Below are 17,725 nucleotides of genomic sequence, written 5' to 3' on the forward strand. Positions count from 1 at the left end.
TGGGAGAGCAGCACACTTCTCTGGCTTCCTCCCTTTAACTCGAGGGGTTCTGAGTAAATGATCCAAGTCAAGTCCCTTCCAACTCTTGCTCTTTAATCCCACCTGTTGGAAATCACGTCCCAAAGCAAATCTTTCCTGCAGAGGTTTAAGAACAGCTGTCAGGGAGCACTGTGAATGGGATAGGAAATGAATCGAATTCTAGAAATATCTTGCATAGTGACTTTACCTGGTAGGGGTGGGAGTGCAAACACGGCTACCCGAGGGCCTTGAGTGCCAGACTCGGGAGTCGGCAAGACCTGAGGGTCAATGCTACTTACTAGCTTTGTGACCCTGTCGCTCAACCTCTCAGCCTCAGTTTCCTCATCAGTAAAATGGGAATGGGAGTTCACATGTGTAAAGTGCTCTGCAAAGCTTTAGGCGTAAGTTATTATTATTTACAAGAAGCAAACAAAAGCCGTTGGTGGAGAAGAGTCCAAAAGCATGAATAGTAGTGCAAAGTCGTTAAGGGTAAATCGAGGCCGTCTGTGGTGGGGCTGCGCCAGCGAGGCAAAGCTCCCCCCGCCCCGCTCCTGGGGCAGCGGGCTCCGCCAGCTCGGAGGCTCTCGGGACCCGCCCCCGTCCTCCCGATCTCGGCCCCACTCCCCCGTCTCCCCGCCCTCCCCCAGCCCCCCCTCCAGCCGGCCGGCGCGCGCACAGCTGCCATTCCCCGGTGTTAACGCAGTGCCAGCGCGGCACTGCTGGGAGGGAAGCGGGGGGCGCGGCGCTGCCCGGGCCTGGCAGGCTCCACGTGGCGGGCCGACCCCCTCCCGCGGGCCCCCCAGGCCCTCAACCCGCCTCTCTCCCTCTCAGGCCACGGGGAGCCTGGGTAGGGCCGCGTAGCCGTCTTGGCCGGAAAGAGCTGGGTGGGGGCGGGGCCGAAGTCTCGGTCCGCCATCCCCTCCCCCTCCCCTAACCCTCCCCCTCCCGCCGGTGCCCTGGGGGCCGCCCGCCGCCGGCCCGCCGCCTCCCGCGCAGGTGGGTGCAGACCGCAGACAGGGTGGGCTCGGGGCGGGGCTGGGGGGCGGTCTTGGGGGACTCGGGGTTGGGAATGGGGCATCTGCCCGTCCCTCCCGCCCCTGAAGGGGCTCCTTCTGCGCCGGCTGAGTGAGGGGGGAGGCTGCCCGCAAGCGCAGAACCAGGAGGTGGGGGGGGGGGGGGACGCCTGGCCAGCCTGCCTGCTTGTTGCAAGCACGGGTCGTGGCTATGGCCTGGGACCCTGGGTCCCTGGGAGCCACGATGTCAGCTTTTCCAAGGCCTGCTAGTTTAGGGTCATCATTTCCCAGATGAGGGAGCCGGGGCAGATCTGGGCATGCATGGCCCGGCCTAGAACACCGGCAGGGGCAAAGGCAGAAATGGCTCTTTGGAAAGGTGGGAAGGAGGCTCGGCCATCCTTGCACTTTCTGGGGAACAGGCCTCACCTTCACTCCCAAATACTTAATGAACTCTTATCGGCCAAGACCAATGGGCGCCACTGAAAGGAGGTGGCCTGTTCACCTCCCTGGCCTGTGACCAGAGCATCGTGGTCACAGTATCTTTTAAAGATGGGCAACCTCGTTTCCCAGCTCCTCTCTCCCCTTGCCAGGGCCTGCCTCTAACTCCCTCCATGTGGAAGGGTGCAGGGATTTCTCTGTCTCAGTCCCATTTGATTTCTTCCTTATCTACACACTGACAGCCTCCCTACCCTCTTTAGTCATTTTCCCGAGTCTTTCCGAGGAAAACAGCCCATCGTGCCAAATTCTGCCATGGTGGGCGATAATCGGAATTGGAAGAAAGCTAGGAATGGTATGGATCTTGTCTAGGAATTGGGATACCCAAACAGAGGCTCTTTGAGAGCTCCAGAACTACCCTCTCCAGCAGCTGTAGGAGAATAGAAAGCCCAATTTCCAGTAGCTTCAAAACCAAGTGGGGCATGCCAGTAATAATAATAATACTGATAACTAACACTGCCAGAGCACTTATCATGTGGCCGGCACCGAGCTAAGCACACACCGGTGAAAGGAGAACAGCTCAGAAAAGACACGGGACTCCAAGCTGGATCTCGAGGCAAAGTGAGGTTTCAGATAGAGGTGGGAAGACATTCTAGAAAGGGAGAAGCAGAAAAAGAAAAGCCCGGATGGAGGTGGTAGAGGAACCTGACATATGCAGGAAATGTCCCGGGGGGGGGGGCAGCGTGGAGGAGGCAAAAGTTCTGCCATATCCCAGGGGTTGAGAAGAGATACTGAGCTCTTTTAAAGTACAAATCCCCCAGTTAATAGGAATCCTTTATGGCTTCGTCCGTGCTAACCAGATTTTACTTCTGAAATTTTCCTTGGCTAAATGTGAGGCCACAGAAGGGTTCTCATTCCTAGGTCACTGATGCCTAGGACGGGTAATTGGGAGCCAATATCAGTTTTAGAGCAGAGTGGTGACATCATAAAACCAGTGCTTTAGGCCATTTCATATAAAATTGTGGCACAAGATGAATTGAGAGTGGAAGCCAAGTCTGGGAGGCCAGCGAGAGGAGGCAGTTATACAAATTGTGATTTCGGGGTTAGAAGTAAAGTTAGAATAGGTTTGAACTAGAGTAGCCTAAATAGAGAGCAAGGAACAACTTGAGAGAATCTGCAGAGGATTTTTGATCAGCGGGAACTGGTGAGTGATGGGCTACAAAAGACAAAAACACCTCCATCTTTTTACTTATAGGGCACTGAAAAATTGATGGTACTATTTACAAAAATGAGAAAATTTGGCTAGATCTTTTGGGCTCTTTTAGAGTATTTTTTAAGGCTTTGAAGGTTTTAGTCTTATGGAGATGGCATGACAAAGGGATGGATCTATAAATCTAGAACTAAAGCTTGAGGAAGAGGGCAGAGTTTGAGGTCATAAGATCTTACTTAGAGAGCTGCAATGGACCTTAAATTTCAACTAGTTGACTCTTTTCAGTTTATAGATGAGGAAACTGAGGCCCAAAGGGGCTTCCACAGTTTGCCAAGGAACTCACACGGGCAGTAAAGGGGCAGTCAAAATTGAAATGTGGGGCCTTGGGCTCCAAGCCCACCTGTGTTCCCACTCTACCACACTCTCTCCAGTTGAAGGACTCCGCAGAGAAGTGGGATAGCTAAAGAAATGGCAGTGTGATCTCTCTGAGGAGAAAACTAGGCACCCCAGGATTGAGTGGACATCCAAAGGGACAAGTAAAAGGGGAGACTAAAGAACAGGGAACTCAGCTCCTCTAGAGGATGTGAAATAGATTTCAGAATGGAAGGACACCTCATTTCTCTCAATTCATTCTGTGGATGGGGTTTGTGGGAGAGGGTAAGGTCAGAGGTGGTGAAGATGATGTGACTAGTCAAGAACATGAATCGATAGGGGGCACATCAGCTCAGGTCTCATGGTGCCTGATGCCTGAACTAAAAGTCAAGGCACAGAACCTCCCTTTCCGCCTTCTCTTTCCCTGCGGAAAGTGGGGCCCTATGATACTTTCAGAATAGAATCATATAATTTTAAAGGCGACAAAGACTTTGGAGACCAACTACTACTACATTCTCATTTTATAGAAGAAGAGATTAAAGCCCAGAGAAGAGAGTCCTCAGGCCATTGAGCTTGCTAAGGACGCAGCTGAGACTAGAACCAAGGTCTCCTGAACCACATTCTACTTCACTGCCTTCTCTGTGATGGGTTCCAGCCCAGTTGTTCATAAATCAGCATTCCATCACTCAAGCTCCATTTCCACTTTAGCTCCCATTTTTCAATGGCCCCGGGCCAGTGTAGCAGTAAGGAATTCAGGGCTGGAGTCTAGCTGGCTGAGATGTGGCCTGACAGCATTTCCTGTTTAGCTAGACAGCATGATTGAGAGGTCTAAACCCAAAATGTGGCTTGAATGGAACACTGCTGAGGTCACCCTCATTTGGTAGAGTGAGAGGTCTTACTTCTCTCCATTTATTTCCCTACTTCCCTAATTGGGCCTCCAAGTTACTGAAGTACTACAGAGGCTCAGGGTCCTCGCTACCCTCTGCAACCAGAGACCTTACCGAGTGGCAGAACAACGGAGGCGTCCCTTCTAGCCTAGCAGCACAGGAGAAGCATTGGCCTCCCTACCTGGAACCATTGAAGGAGTTCTGGATTTGGAATTGAGAGGCCTGAGTCTAAATTCTCTCTCTGCTACTAATTACTTTTGTTAATTTGGGAAACCCCTTCACCTTCATGAAGGCCTCAGTAGCTCCTCTGAAATTCAGAATTTGGATTATATGACCTTGAAGGCCCTTTTGCTTAGAAATCTATGATCCTATGAGGGAATGAAGGAAAGCCTAGCACTGGAGTGGGAAGTACCCTTGTGGGTCGTCTGGTCCATGCCTCCAGCCTAATACTAACATCCTTTCCCCAGTTGACTTCTGCAGGTCTGTAGAAAGAGTTATTATGGAAGATGCTAAAAGACTACAACAGAAGTACCAAAAGGAAAAACCAAACAAAACCATTTCCCCTTTTTATTCTTTTTCTAGCCTTCTCCTTCTCATTTCCCTCCTCCTTGCTCTGTCTATCCACAGCCCACTGACCTAGGCAGCATTATGGCCCCCAATTTTCATATAATCTGCCTTGGTTAGGATTCTGGCTAATAGCTCCCAAACCCTCATCTTCCCACCTCTTGTCCTGCCATCAGCCTAGTTCAGACTCTCCTTAACTCTCATCCATCGTATTGCAATAACCTCCTAAGAGATGTTCCTGCTTCCATTCTCTTCCCCCTTCTAGTCCAGCCTCCCTACTGGTTAGGAACATCTCAACGTTCCTTACACACACCTTCAGTTATATCCCCCATCATTCATTGGGCTTCACCGGATGCTTATGGGATCCAAACTCTACATTGTTAGTACTGCTTCGTTCTTTCAAAAATCTAATTTCCCATCAGAATTATGAGAAATAAGCCTACCCTGGCCTTGGTCCCTTTGACACATGTCACAGAGAACTTGGGACCTTTTTGCTTCAGCCTAAAGTCCTCCCAATCTCTCACTTTCATACGTCTTTCCTTGAAAACAGTAGCCTGGCTATATTTAGCACATCGTATTAAAATACTCATCATCTTGAGAAATTTTAGCTCAAAAACATAAAGAAACCATCATTCATCAATATAGGAATTAGTTAAATCAGGAGGCATTTCTATGAGGAAGAACTTCCCACAGTAACAGACATACCACAGACAGAAAAGACTTGCCCCCAAAAGGAAGCAGACACATATGAATTTGGGGACCAGAGTCACACCTGAGCGTTCGCCCTTCCCCAGAGCTAGGTTAGGAATAAACAGATACCTTTCTCAGAAGCCAGGCTGGACGTTCTTGCTGGACACTGTGGGAGTTCCTGATTCAGTCGAAAAATGAGGGCCTCCTTGGAGATGGGCTTCCAGAGCACTGGCCCCCTCCGGCAGAGCCCATTTGCACTCCGACGTCCAGGGAGAGAGTAGGTTTCCACCTCGCTCTCCAGGCCAGAGACAGCAAGAGAAGGAGCCAATCTCAGACTTGTCTCTTTGTTGGGGCTGAGCCTTTTTATAAGCCGGGGAAGATATTGATAACGTGAATCACTCCCCTTCTTTCCCATGCTTAGGGTATCTCAGGAATGTTTCTTGGTTCTGTCTCATTTTTTCCTGCTCCCGTTTGACTTTGCAAATGTTTCTTCTTTGTACTCACAAGTTAGATAATCGTACAGAAGGACATTATAGACAATTTTTGTATCTTCTTCAAGGACCAGAAAATCTTTTTGTGGGAAGGGAGGCGCTATGGTTTTGTTAGGGACGTTGGGGAGATTGTGTTCTGCCTGCTTTTGCCCTGAGAATCACGGTGATGTCAAGGTTTTTGCTGATGCTAGTTTTTCTTAAACCTGTTGTGCTCCTCGGTGAAGTTTGGTCCCAGATTTTTTTTATTGCTTAATTGCATGAAGCCTATTTTCAGAAGTGTAACCATCAAGCCTGTGATCAACCAGATGAAGTAAGAGGCCTTTCAAATGAGGCAAACAATGAGTTCTTCCAAAAGAATCCTGTCACCGCCACCAGTGTAGGGTTCTTACTCTAGACCCTCCTTTTCCTCGCTCCCAGAATTCAGTACTCAAATATGGCAGAGGGGGGAATGTGATTGTGACTTATGGATGTTTCTCATGAATGTTCTAGTAAGCAGCACACTAAGCTTAGACTGACACCTGAGGCCCATTGCCACAAGGGAGAACCTCCTAACAATCAGGCTGTCCTATAGTTGGGGGGGTTGGCCTTGGGAGGTGCCAAAGGCTGGAGGAGCCCTAGCAGCTCTGCTCTCAGGGAAATTCTTTAGGTGTGGACTGGTCTGGAAGCCTCGGAAGTCTTTTTTGCCTCTGACATCCCGGCGTTCTATACTACCCACCTGTCTCTGTCTCACATGCTCAATTTTCTTGTTTGTTTCTCGCTTATATTCTTATTGATTCTCAAACTTTGCTGGCTCTTGCTTCGGCCCATTGCCATGAATTGCCTGTGTGCCCTTGGGCTCAATTTGTAGCCTTCTTAGTTGGCCTAACATGACCCTCTCTTCTATATTTGCATATTGCTCTGTTCATATGTTTCCTACATCTTGAATGCCTTTCCTCCCCCATTCTCTACTGCCATTTCACCCATTTTTCAAGGTCCAGCTCAAAAGCTACCACTTCCACAGAGTCTTCCTTGATCCCCATTGTTGGGGAGAAAGTTCTTCCCCCAAGGAAATCTCCAGTCCTTCTGTACGTCATCTAAGTATCATGGTCTGCCCTATTTTGTGTTTTTTGTTAATTGTATCTTGTTTCCTCTGTGATATTTTAACTTTCTTAAAGGCTGGGGCATATCTTAGTTATCTTTGTATCTTCTCCCCAGTGCCTCACACATAGTAGACACTTAATAAGTGCTTGTTGACTGAAGGCAAAAATAGAATTTTCCTAAGTTCTGTTACAATAGACATCTTTTCTTCCTGTACAAACATAAGTGAGTTGCCGTCCTCATGCTAATAGCCTCATGCTTTCCTTTTTTAGCTTTTAAAAAGAAAAATGGTAGACATGAAGGATCAGGCTCTATGCTTAGGATTAAGTGTTAAGGAGGATCCATTTCCCGGAAGAGATTTGGGTCTAACTGAAGATTCTGATCCGCCTTGGGTCCTGAGATCTAATGCTCTGGCCAGGCTGAGAGCATGTGTCCTCCCGGGTTCATTCCCTCAGCTGCTGTCACTAGCTATGGTCCTGACTCCTTCCCTCCCGGCTGTGAGTTCTCCCTCAAGTGGCAAAACTGCTAGTCAAGGAGAGCAGTTTGGAAACTTTTTTTCTGCCTTGGAACCACATGGGTAGGATGCGGAGACCCAGGGCTTAGTCTGGGCGTAGGGTCTACAGTAGACAGTGATTCTCGAACTTTGCTGACTCTTGCTTCGGCCCATTGCCATTCATTGCATGGATGCCCTCGGACTCAATTCTTAGCCTTCTTTTTATCCTTTACTGGATGGATTACTTGGTGATCTCATTAGCTCCCCTGCTTTCATGCTCATTTCCATGTAGATGCCTCCCAGATCTGTACGGCCAATCAGTCTCTTCACTGCACTATGTCCAAATACCTCTAGCTGCTTCTTGGACATTTCAATCAATGGACATCTCTCTCCATATAGTCCAATATGGCCCATTCATTGCCTTTTCCCCCAAATCCCTCCCTCTTCCTGTAGAGAACGTCCCCATCCTCCCAGTCATGCTGGTTTGTGGCCTTGGGGTTCTTCTTGACTTCTCCCTCTCATTCATCTTACAGATCCCACTCAATGTCATTTCTACTTCACAGCATCTCATAGAGATCCCATTCTGTCCACTTATACAGCTACTGATCCAGTTCAGGTCCTGATCACCTCTCCCCTGGACTACTCCAGTAGCCTTCTAGCTATCATCCCTGCCCCAAATCTCTCTGTTCCAGAACATCCTTCGCTCAGCTGCCCAAGCGATTTTTCTAAAATGTACGTCTGACTGTGTTATTCTTCTGTTCAATGAACTTCACTGGTTCCTTATTACTCTGGGATCAAACACAAACACCTACATCGGCTCTTCCCTTTTCACCTTAACCTCCCTTCCTCGGCTTTCCTCAACATTCAGGTCAAGGGCTGTGTTCTACACGAGGCATTATTGGCCAGCTCCTCCAGCCTCCCTTTCATCTATCCTGTGTCTGTTTTTATGTAGCCTTATTTACTTGTTATCTCCCTCATTATTAGGAGGCAGGAGTCTTTTTGTTCTTTGTATCCCTAGCATTAGTACAAGGTCTAGCACATATTCAATACTTAATGAATACTTGGGACTGATTTTGGAAGAGATGACATGAGTTCTGCTGCATGCTGTGTGACTGTGGGGCACTTGCTTGACCTCTCAGACCCACAGTTTCTTCCTCTGCAAAATGAGGATAATAATATTGACATATACCCGATCTTCGGGATTTTGTGAAGAAAGGCCTTTGTCAGCTTGAAACACTCTAAGAAAGGGAAAATCAGCACTTTTAGGGGGAGGGCAGACTGTAGATTTCGGTGCAATAGGAAACTCCAATACGTAAACTTCTTCAACTAACTCTCAGAGAGTTGTGTAGGCCATGGAGAGCTTAAAAGATGGATTGCTTAGCCAGGAGTCCTCCAACTTTTTAAATAGGGGGCCAGTTCACTGTCCCTCAGACTGTTGGAGGACCGGACTATAGTAGAAACAAAAACTTTGTTTTGTGGGCCTTTAAATAAAGAAACTTCCTAGCCCTGGGTAAGGGGGTTAAACATCCTCCGCTGCTGCATCTGACCCACGGGATGTAGTTTGAAGACCCCTGGTTAGCCTGTATGGACAGTCATGATCAGAGCTAATGTTTATAGAGCACTTGAAGGTTGGCTGCCAAATGTCTTCCAGAAATGATCTTATTTGACTCTCACAATACCCTACCAGATAGAGGCTATCCTTACGGTCGCCATTTTACTGATGAGGAAACTCAGGCTTACAGAAGGAAAGTGACCTGTCCAGAATTACACCACTAGTCAGTCAGTCAATAAGTATTTATTAAACTTCCAGTATGTTCCAGGCACTATGCTAAATACTGGAGCTACAAAAAGAGGCAAAAGGCAATTCCTTCCCATGAAGAGCTAGGGTTAATGGAGGAGATACAACACGAAAGGGCGCTACCAAGTGGGGGGTTGGGCGGGGAGGCCCTGGGGAAGATTCTGAGGCTGGAAATTCCAAAGTGAGAAACTGAGGATGTGTTCTGACTTGGGCTTCTTCCCTAAATGGCCGTTGTGGAGTTTATGCCTCTAGGAAGTGAGGAGAGACAATGAGAGGATCCAAATCGGTTCCAATTGATCTGTAATGAACAGAACCAGCCATACCCAGAGAAAGAACACTGGGAAATGAGTGTGGATCACAACATAACATTTCTACTCTTTCTGTTATTGTTGGTTGCGTTTTTGTTTTTCTTTCCAGGTTATTTTTAACGTTCTTTCTAAATTTGATTTTTCTTGTGTAACAAGATAACTGTATAAAAATGTATACATAGGTTGCATTTAACATATACTTTAACATATTTCCCATGTAAGGGACTACCTGCCATCTAGGGGAGGGGGTGGGGGGAAGGAGGGGGAAAAGTTGGAACAGAAGTGATTGCAAGGGTCAGTGTTGAAAAATGACCCATGCATATGTTTTGTCAATAAAAAGCTATAATTAAAAAAGAAGAAGAAGAAGAAAGATAAAGCCAGGCTGGGAAAGGTTTTAAATGCCAAAGCAAGTCGTCTGTATTTGCTATTTATCCCATCCCTAGTCTCCTGCTGATAGGGTGATGAAGTTTATTGACCAGGAGAAACACAGTTAGACCTTTGGTAACTGTGGAGAATGGCTTTAAATGGGAAGACCTGAGTCAGGAAGACCATTAAAAAAGCATTCCAGAGAGTTCAGATGAGTCTCAGTGGGCGTGGAAGAGGGAAAAAGATATATGGGAGAGATGTTAAAGGTAGGAACTGAATGGGACCAGGTGAGGATTTCTCAAGTTGTAGGACCTTAAGCCTAAGTTTCAGGAAGTCACACGATCCCTGTTCTCAGGGCTGTGGGGCAGAAAAGGTCAAATCCTAAGTCTAGGCTTCAGGAAGTCATGTGACCCCCGGGAAGTAGACATTGGTCAATGGTTACTTTCTTTTTAGTCCATTCAATGAATTTAAAAATCAAGGAAGGGGGGTTGTGCCCTTTTTTTTTTTTTTTTTTGGCTATATAATCCATTCTCTGTTTCCATGGACCACACACCATGCTGGAACTTTGTCCAGTTGATGTGCTTGAATCTCTCCTTGCAAGGACCGAATAAATGCTTTCTGTTAGTATCTGGAGATGCCTCCGAGTAGTCAGTTTGGGTAAGGGGTGGGGGGTCTAGCACCTTGTCCCACATAGAACTTGGAAATCTGGCTAGTAATCGGATCTGAGGTGTCCTGAGTGTTCAAAAGTAGGGTATGACACAGAGGTTGTGAGTGAGGGAATGGGAGCATGGCTCCACCATCAGCAGAAACAGGGAAGGTTGGAAGAGGTAGGGTTTGAGGAAGAAGGATGAGTTTTGTTGAGTATGAGAAGGAGACTGGATCCACAGTCTGAAGGCTTTTGGTGGGGAATTGGCGCTCAGGAGACTAGGGGTGGCTACAAAACAGTGAGTCCTTTCCATAGAGAAGCTGATGAGTTTCCGGAAGGGGGTAGTAGAGAAAGACAGAGACAGGCAGCCAGACAAAGTATAGAAGGAGAAGAAAGAGGATGTGGGACAGGACCTTTCATAATACCCAGTTAGAGTGAGTGATATGGTGGATGGAGCAGTAAAGGCAGCTGAGAAGGATGAGGCAGACAACTTGGATGGGAGCCAGTTTGGAGCAGTGTTGTGAAAACCTCCAGTGGAGAGAATATCAGGAGGAAAGAGGGAGGAAGCAGAGGCAATGAGGATGACAAGATGACGAAGGAGAGAAAGAGAAGATGAGAGTTTGAGGGTCTAGAAGCTTTGGACGGGTTGTTTTTTATTTTTAGGATTGAGAAGGAATGGGGCAAATGCAGAAGCTGTCCATACTCGTTGCCTCCACTTCTCTCTCTCACCTCTCAAATCCTCTCCATTATGGTTTCCAGCCCCATCACTCAACTCTAATTGTTCTCCCCAAAGTTATCAGTGATTCCTCCCTTGCTGATTTTATGGCCTCTTCTTGTTCTTGTTCCTCTTGCCTCATCTGTAGCATTTAGCACCGAGCATCCCTTCTTCCTGGATATCCTCTCTCCATGAGTTGTTCTCTCTTTGTTCTCCTGTGTAGTCATTCCTTCTCAGTTTTCTTTGCTAGCTCATCATCCAAGACATCCTAAATGAAGGCTTCACTCAAGGCCCTCTCTCTTCTCTCGTTCCAGTCTCACCAATGGATTCAAATATTATCTGTATACGGCTGAGTCCCAGATCTAAGTCCCTGGCCTCTCTCCTGAGCTCTAGTCCTGAATCACCAACTGCCATTTGGGCTCTTCTAACTGGAGGTTCCACGGGCATCTCAAATTCTATACATCCTAAAAAGAATTTCTTTTCTCTCTCCTTCCCCAAATCCATCTTTCTTACTGACCTTCCCTATATATCTGTCACAACCTTCCTTCCAGTCACTCAAGTTCATAACCCTGGAGTTGGCCTGAATTCTTGGCTCTCCCTCACGTTACGCGAATGACCATCTGTCATTTTGTCCGTTCTACCTTTACTGTATCTCTCACATCCTTTTGCTTGGGCCTACATGCATGGCTGATGCTCTCCTGGGGGCCTTGAAACAACTTGCTGGTGTATCGTCTCTTTAACTCAAGTCTCTTCCCTTTCCATACAGTTACCAGAGTGCTATATACTTCTGAAGCAGAGTCCAGATCACGTCATGGTCCTGCTAAATAAACTCCTGATTGTCACAAAAACAGAATGCAAATTCCCGTTTGTCTTTGAAGGCCCTTCCCAGCCCGGGCCCAGCCTCTCTTTCACGGGCTATCTCTAGATGGAGGGATGGAAGATGCCCCGAAAGATACCCTAGCTCCTTCATTTTGATACAGGAAATAGATGTGCAGGGTCATAGAAGTCGTAAGTGCCGGTGACAGGATTTGATCGCAAACGTGGGACTGACGCAAGTCCAGTGTTCTTCCCATTGCTCCCACTGCTTTCTAGACTTCCACGTGACCAAGGCCCTGCCAAACTGGCCATTTTGCTATTTCTTAAACCATTTCATTTCCTGTCTCCATGCCTTTGCCTGTCACATGTGGCTGCAGTGCTCTCCCTCTTCATCTCTACCTTCATTATCCTTAGTTTCCTTTCAAAGCTCAACTCAGATATTGCTACTCCATGAGGTCTTTCCTGTTTCCTCTCCAGCTATTTGGGGCTCCCCTACAAGTTCCATTTTATTTATTTTGGGTTTACCTTCTGTAGACTGTGGACAGCATTTAGCATCTGACAAAATACTGATTTGTTAAATCAATAGCGCTAGGAATCATTTTCTTGCCTTATCCTTTTGGCCTTTATCCACCATTTTGTGAAATGAAGTTCCAACTCTATGCGAATCACCTGATTTTGCAAGACTACTCCCCGTCCTCATCTCTCTCCCCCTTACCTGAGTGTCTCCCAGTCACCTCTACCAAAAAGAAATCAGGTAGCTCAATCCTTACATCCTGTTTATTGCTCCCTCCAAATTGTACGTTAACCATAGAGAAACCAGGATTCGGGGTCTCTTGGGCTATTGAGAGCTCTGGCTCTGTTTTGTTTGGGCAGTTGCACGCCTTGCTGAATAAATCACTTGTCTGAATCATACTTGTTTTTTTTTTAATTTTATTATAACCCAATTTAGCCTCACCTGGTCTCTTTTCCACTTCTGTCCTTTGCTTCTGATTCTTCCCTCTACCTTATAGCCCTTAAAAGCAGTTATTCCCCACCTCCAATCCCCACTTCTCCAAGCTAAACAGCTCCTGGTTTTTCAACTGATCTTCCTGTGGCAGGAACCCAAGGCCATCCAGCCTGCTCTTCTGTAGCCTTTCTCCAGTTTATCTATATCCTTCTGAAACTGTTAGAGTTTGAGTAGAACAAACTATCCCCCCCCTTCTTTTTTCAAAACAAGTTTTTGCAACAAAAGAATTATTGAGTTCTTGAAATATTTACTCACATTCCCATATGATTTTGGGGTTTGGGATTTGATTTTAAAGTAGCAGCTTCTGGATAAGTTGTTCCAAATTCACTTTTGGAAATAGATTCCTTCGTTACCTCTTTCCTGCTCATCAGTTTTAGTTGTTAATATTTTTGTAGTTATCTATTTTGATCTACTCCCAAGTTTGCTGGACTGTGTGTGACATTGCTTTTAGCATTTTTAATATTCTTGCAAACAATTTTGTTTCCATTCATTGTAACTTCTATTTCTCTCTCTTAAAAAATGGATATTTGGTTTTCTCTGACTTTGTTTCTCTCTGTGTGTCTGTGTCTGTTTTCTTTTTCTGTCTCAGTCTGTGTGTCTCTGTCACTCACTCTCTCTCTCTCTCTCTCTCCCCCCTGAAATGGAGGTCTGCTTGTTCAATATCCCAGCTGGCACCATGAATGTTTTCAGTCAGGGTGTTTACAGGTGTTGAATCCTCTAGAAAAGCTCCCTTTGGGAAGGACTACAATGAGAATAATCGAATTTTAGTGTTGAAAAGTATCAGCTTGTTCAGTTCTGACCTGAGCAGAGTCCCACCTTTCCTAAGGAGAGTCCTAAAGACGAAATTTTGCTCTACGAGGTCCAGTGCAGTCAGTAAACACTGAAGGGTCTTATAGTTTCTTTACCACTCAGTCAACTGTGTTACTGTGAAAATGTGGTCCACTGCAGCAAATCGGCTATGAAAGCCTGTCTGTTCCTGTCGCCTGTTCTTACCAGGTCTTTCCCCAGTGTGGGCCTTCTCAGAGTTCTTGAAGAATATATTCTCCCAGATCTCCAGGAATCCAAGTTAAGCATGCAGGCCCCTGGCTTGCAAAATTCTTCTCTTTCCCTCACCTTTGAAAACCAGCCCCATTTCTTTCTATCCTGCCTCATGGCACCTCTCCATTCTGGGGGACCCTGCCACGATCACAGACAACAACTCAGTCTTTAGGGCTCACGGACACCTGGGGACTTGAATTTCCTTCATGCTTGGGTGTACTCTTTCTTACTTCCTTGATCCTGGGATCACCCCCCAAATTCTAGCCTTTTCAGTTTGAACATACCCCTTGATTGAAGAAACAAAAGCAAAGTAGGAGCTGAGTAGTTGTTCCCCCTCTCTCTCTGTCATCCCTGGAGAATTTACTGAATCCCCCAAGTAGCAGTTCTCTCCCTCATTTATGTTCCTTTTGTCCCCACCAGAGCTTAAGGAGTGCTTTGGATCATCCCTAGCATTCATTCTTCATCAGACTTGGCTTCTTTTGTGTTTTCAAACTCCTGGCATTCTTACAAGCTGGAGCCACGCTTTCATTCTTCCTTTCTACCCATCTCTAGATATGCATTTTCAAAATTTTACCTCAGTTTCCGAGTTCCCTGAGTAGCCATGTTGGTCTATTTAGGCAGTCCCTTCTTTTCTTCTTTATTCATGAGCTGGTTTGGGGACTATTGGAATTCTGTTCTCTTTCTGACTTTCCCTGTGATGTCTTAAGCCTTGGGACCCTGCCTAGCTTTTATTTATTTTTTTTTTGAATAAAGCACTTTGCTAGACAAATGCCTTTTCATTTGGCCGCTTTCTCTAACCCTTTCCCTGAAATTTTCGGTCCTTATCTGACAGGAATTCTAAGATGTGATGTTAAGGTCATTTTCTTCTATCACCTCTCCCTCGCCAGCCACATCAGTCAGAGTCATTCATATCCACAAGAGTCGACACCCTTGTTGCATTTTGTTTTCGAAAAAATAGGATGCTTTGCAAGTCAAGACATTCTCTGTTCTGCTTTTAGTAGAGAAATCAATTCTATTAACAAATATGGAATAATTCTGGCCTCTTAGCACGACAGGATCCCACTGTCTTTGGCCGTTTGGGACCATTTCGTCCTTCTCTTCTTCCTGTCTGGATGATTTGTGACATGTTCCACCTACAATCTCTCTTCTTTTTTTCCCTTCCAGTGGTCCTCGCCCAAATGATTCTGATTGTATTTCATGAATTTTTGCACCATATTTTATCAGTGTTCTATTACCCCCCTCTCCCCCCTCCCCCGTGGATCTAATCTGATTCTTTGGAATTGACTGTGCCCTGCATTTGCTCTGTTCCACCCCAGGCTGTGCCCTCCCCCAATGTCAAGGCTCTCTGTAATTTGAATGTGCTTGGTTCCTTGCATTGACTCCATGATGAAATCACTATGCTTGGTCCGGGTGACTCTGAAGTTTGGTGCCTGACTGTGTGGGGCCCCTGGTTCCCTTCAAGAATTCCCAGAAGGGCCACTTTCTAGGAGAATGCTCTCCTGCCCCTCCCAGTGGTTGAACCTGACATCCCCTTCCCACAATACTTTGCGATTCATATCGAATATATTAGATATCGATTTATCTGTGCCAATGTTTTCCCCTGGCAAAATGGTCTTCCCTTGAAAACAAGGACTAGCTCATTTTTACTTTTCTCTCCCAAGTGTCTAGCACATAGTAAGGACCTAAGACACATTTGTTGTTGTTGAACAAGTTTCCATAATAGCTAGCGATACTCCCAAAGATTCAGAGCCTGTGAGGGTAACCCCTAACCCCCAAAGACCTGTGTCAGCAGCACGCCACCCCATGCCACTGACATGGTTCTTTCCGCTAGGACCTTTCCCAGATTTGGTGAGCTGATCGCCTGCCTTGATAACGAGGGCTTGAAAGTTCTCTGATTGAGTTCGTTTTTTGTTGTTGTTAGGGACACCAGATGATACCTAAGGAGAAAGGCACTGGGCTTTTCGTAGCAGAAGATGCGGCCTGGTGCGCTCTTCTTATCAGAGGATCAAACCATCTTGTTGTTCACTCATTTTGGTCATGTCTGACCTTCCATGATCCCTTTTAGATTTTTCTTGGCAAAGATATGGACCGGTTTGCCATTTCCTTCTCCAGATGATTTTATAGATGAGAAAACTGAGGCACAAAAGGTCAGGTGACTTGCCCAGCAGGGTAAGTGTCTAACACAGCTAGTAAGTGTCTAAGGTCAGATTTGAACTCAGTCTTCCTGACTCCAGGCCCAGCGCTCTATCCAATGTACCAACTAACTGCCAGGGTTTGTTTAGGGGAAGGTTACTTAACCTAAGGTCTGTGAGTTTACATGAGGAAAAAAATTGTTATCTTGATTTTCACTCAAATTTAGCATTCCCCTTGGATATTTAAAAACATGATTCTGAGAAGTCACCAAGAACAGGGGAAGAATCTCTGCTTTAAGGGTTGTAGTTTCCCTACCTTGCCCTTGACCTTGGGGGTGGGGGAATCTGCAAGGGTGTGATGGGGGTGAGGAGGGCTTGATGATAGAGAGTCCAGAAGCATTGAGAGTAATCAGCCTCCGCTTAGGCTTCAGCTGAGCCCCTTCCTAGGTCCAGAAGAAGAGATTGGCCATCAGCCATCTGGACAGAAGGGCCTAACAGCTGGGCACGTAGATGCAGGTGTGCAGGACTGTATCCTGAGCCAGAAGAAACCTTAGAGATTGTCTAACTGAGCTTCTTGCTCTTCAGCTGAGTAAGCAGGGCTTTGCCCAAGGTCCCACAAATGTGGAGGATCCACATCAGATCCTCTGATTCAAGGGTCAGCACCGTAAGGGTGAAACAAACCATACCTTCTGCTGAGGGGCCTCACCATGACTGAAGGGCTGGAAGCCCCAAGCCCATCCTGCTCAGATCCCGACTTTGGCTCAGGCCTCTTGTGGGCTTCAGTCTTTTTGTTTTAATATACAAAAGTTTATTGTAGCAAAATTCAATAGAGTAGAATAGAATCATGCAAATTTAATTTTTTAAAACACATTCCCTTATGAATCATGTTGGGAGAGAAAAATTAGAACAAAAGAGGAAAACCATGAGAGAGAAAAAAAAGAAGAAAAAGAAAAAAAGCGAATATAGCATGTGTTGATTTACATTTAGTCTCCATAGTTCTCTCTCTGGATGCAGATGGTGTTTATTGGGATTGCCTTGGATCAGTGAACTGCTGAGAAGAATTAAGTATGGCGTAGTTGATCATCGAACGATCTTGTAGTTACAATGTTTTCCTGGGTCTACTTGTTTTGCTCAGGATCAGTTCTTGTAAATCTTTCCAAACCTTTCTAAAATCAGCTTGTTCATCATTTTTTATAGAACAATAATATTCCATTACTTTAACCTAACTTATTCAGCCATTCCCCATTTGATGGGCATCTACTCATTTTCTAATTCTTTTGGAAATTCTTTTTTTAGTCTTAAGCCCCCTTTGGTCAGTCTGCCTCATCCATTTTGCCCTCATTCTCTGCTGCTACATCCTGAGATTATAGCTCACGTGCCTATTCCATTGGCTGACTTCTTAATTGGTCTGCCTCAAACCATTTCTATGATTTCCTGGCTTTGGACACAATGACTAAGTACTAGGCCTCCTCTGCTTACTGACTTAAGCAGATGACATTCAGCTTAGAGACTTAAGAGTCTCAATTTACTCTGTACCTATCTTATGTTTGCAACTTAGTCATGAAATCCTCAGTTGAGGAGGCTTACCAGGAACTTCTTGGCTGTCTGGAACCTATTTCCCACCCTTAAAGATACAGGGACAGGGCCGGG

At 46.1% G+C, this 17,725-nt stretch overlaps 1 protein-coding gene across 1 annotated transcript in view; it reads left to right on the top strand.

The window, feature by feature from the left end:
* Nucleotides 1-728: 728 nt before the first annotated feature.
* Nucleotides 729-17,725, top strand: part of TMLHE (trimethyllysine hydroxylase, epsilon) — a 102,968-nt gene continuing 85,971 nt past the window's right edge. Inside the window, exon 1 of the mRNA XM_051968158.1 lies at nucleotides 729-1,014. The gene's annotated coding sequence lies outside the window, so the exon portion shown is untranslated. The remainder of the gene's footprint in view (nucleotides 1,015-17,725) is intronic.

This window comes from Antechinus flavipes, chromosome X (genome assembly GCF_016432865.1).
Source record: "Antechinus flavipes isolate AdamAnt ecotype Samford, QLD, Australia chromosome X, AdamAnt_v2, whole genome shotgun sequence".
Classification (NCBI taxonomy): domain Eukaryota; kingdom Metazoa; phylum Chordata; class Mammalia; order Dasyuromorphia; family Dasyuridae; genus Antechinus; species Antechinus flavipes.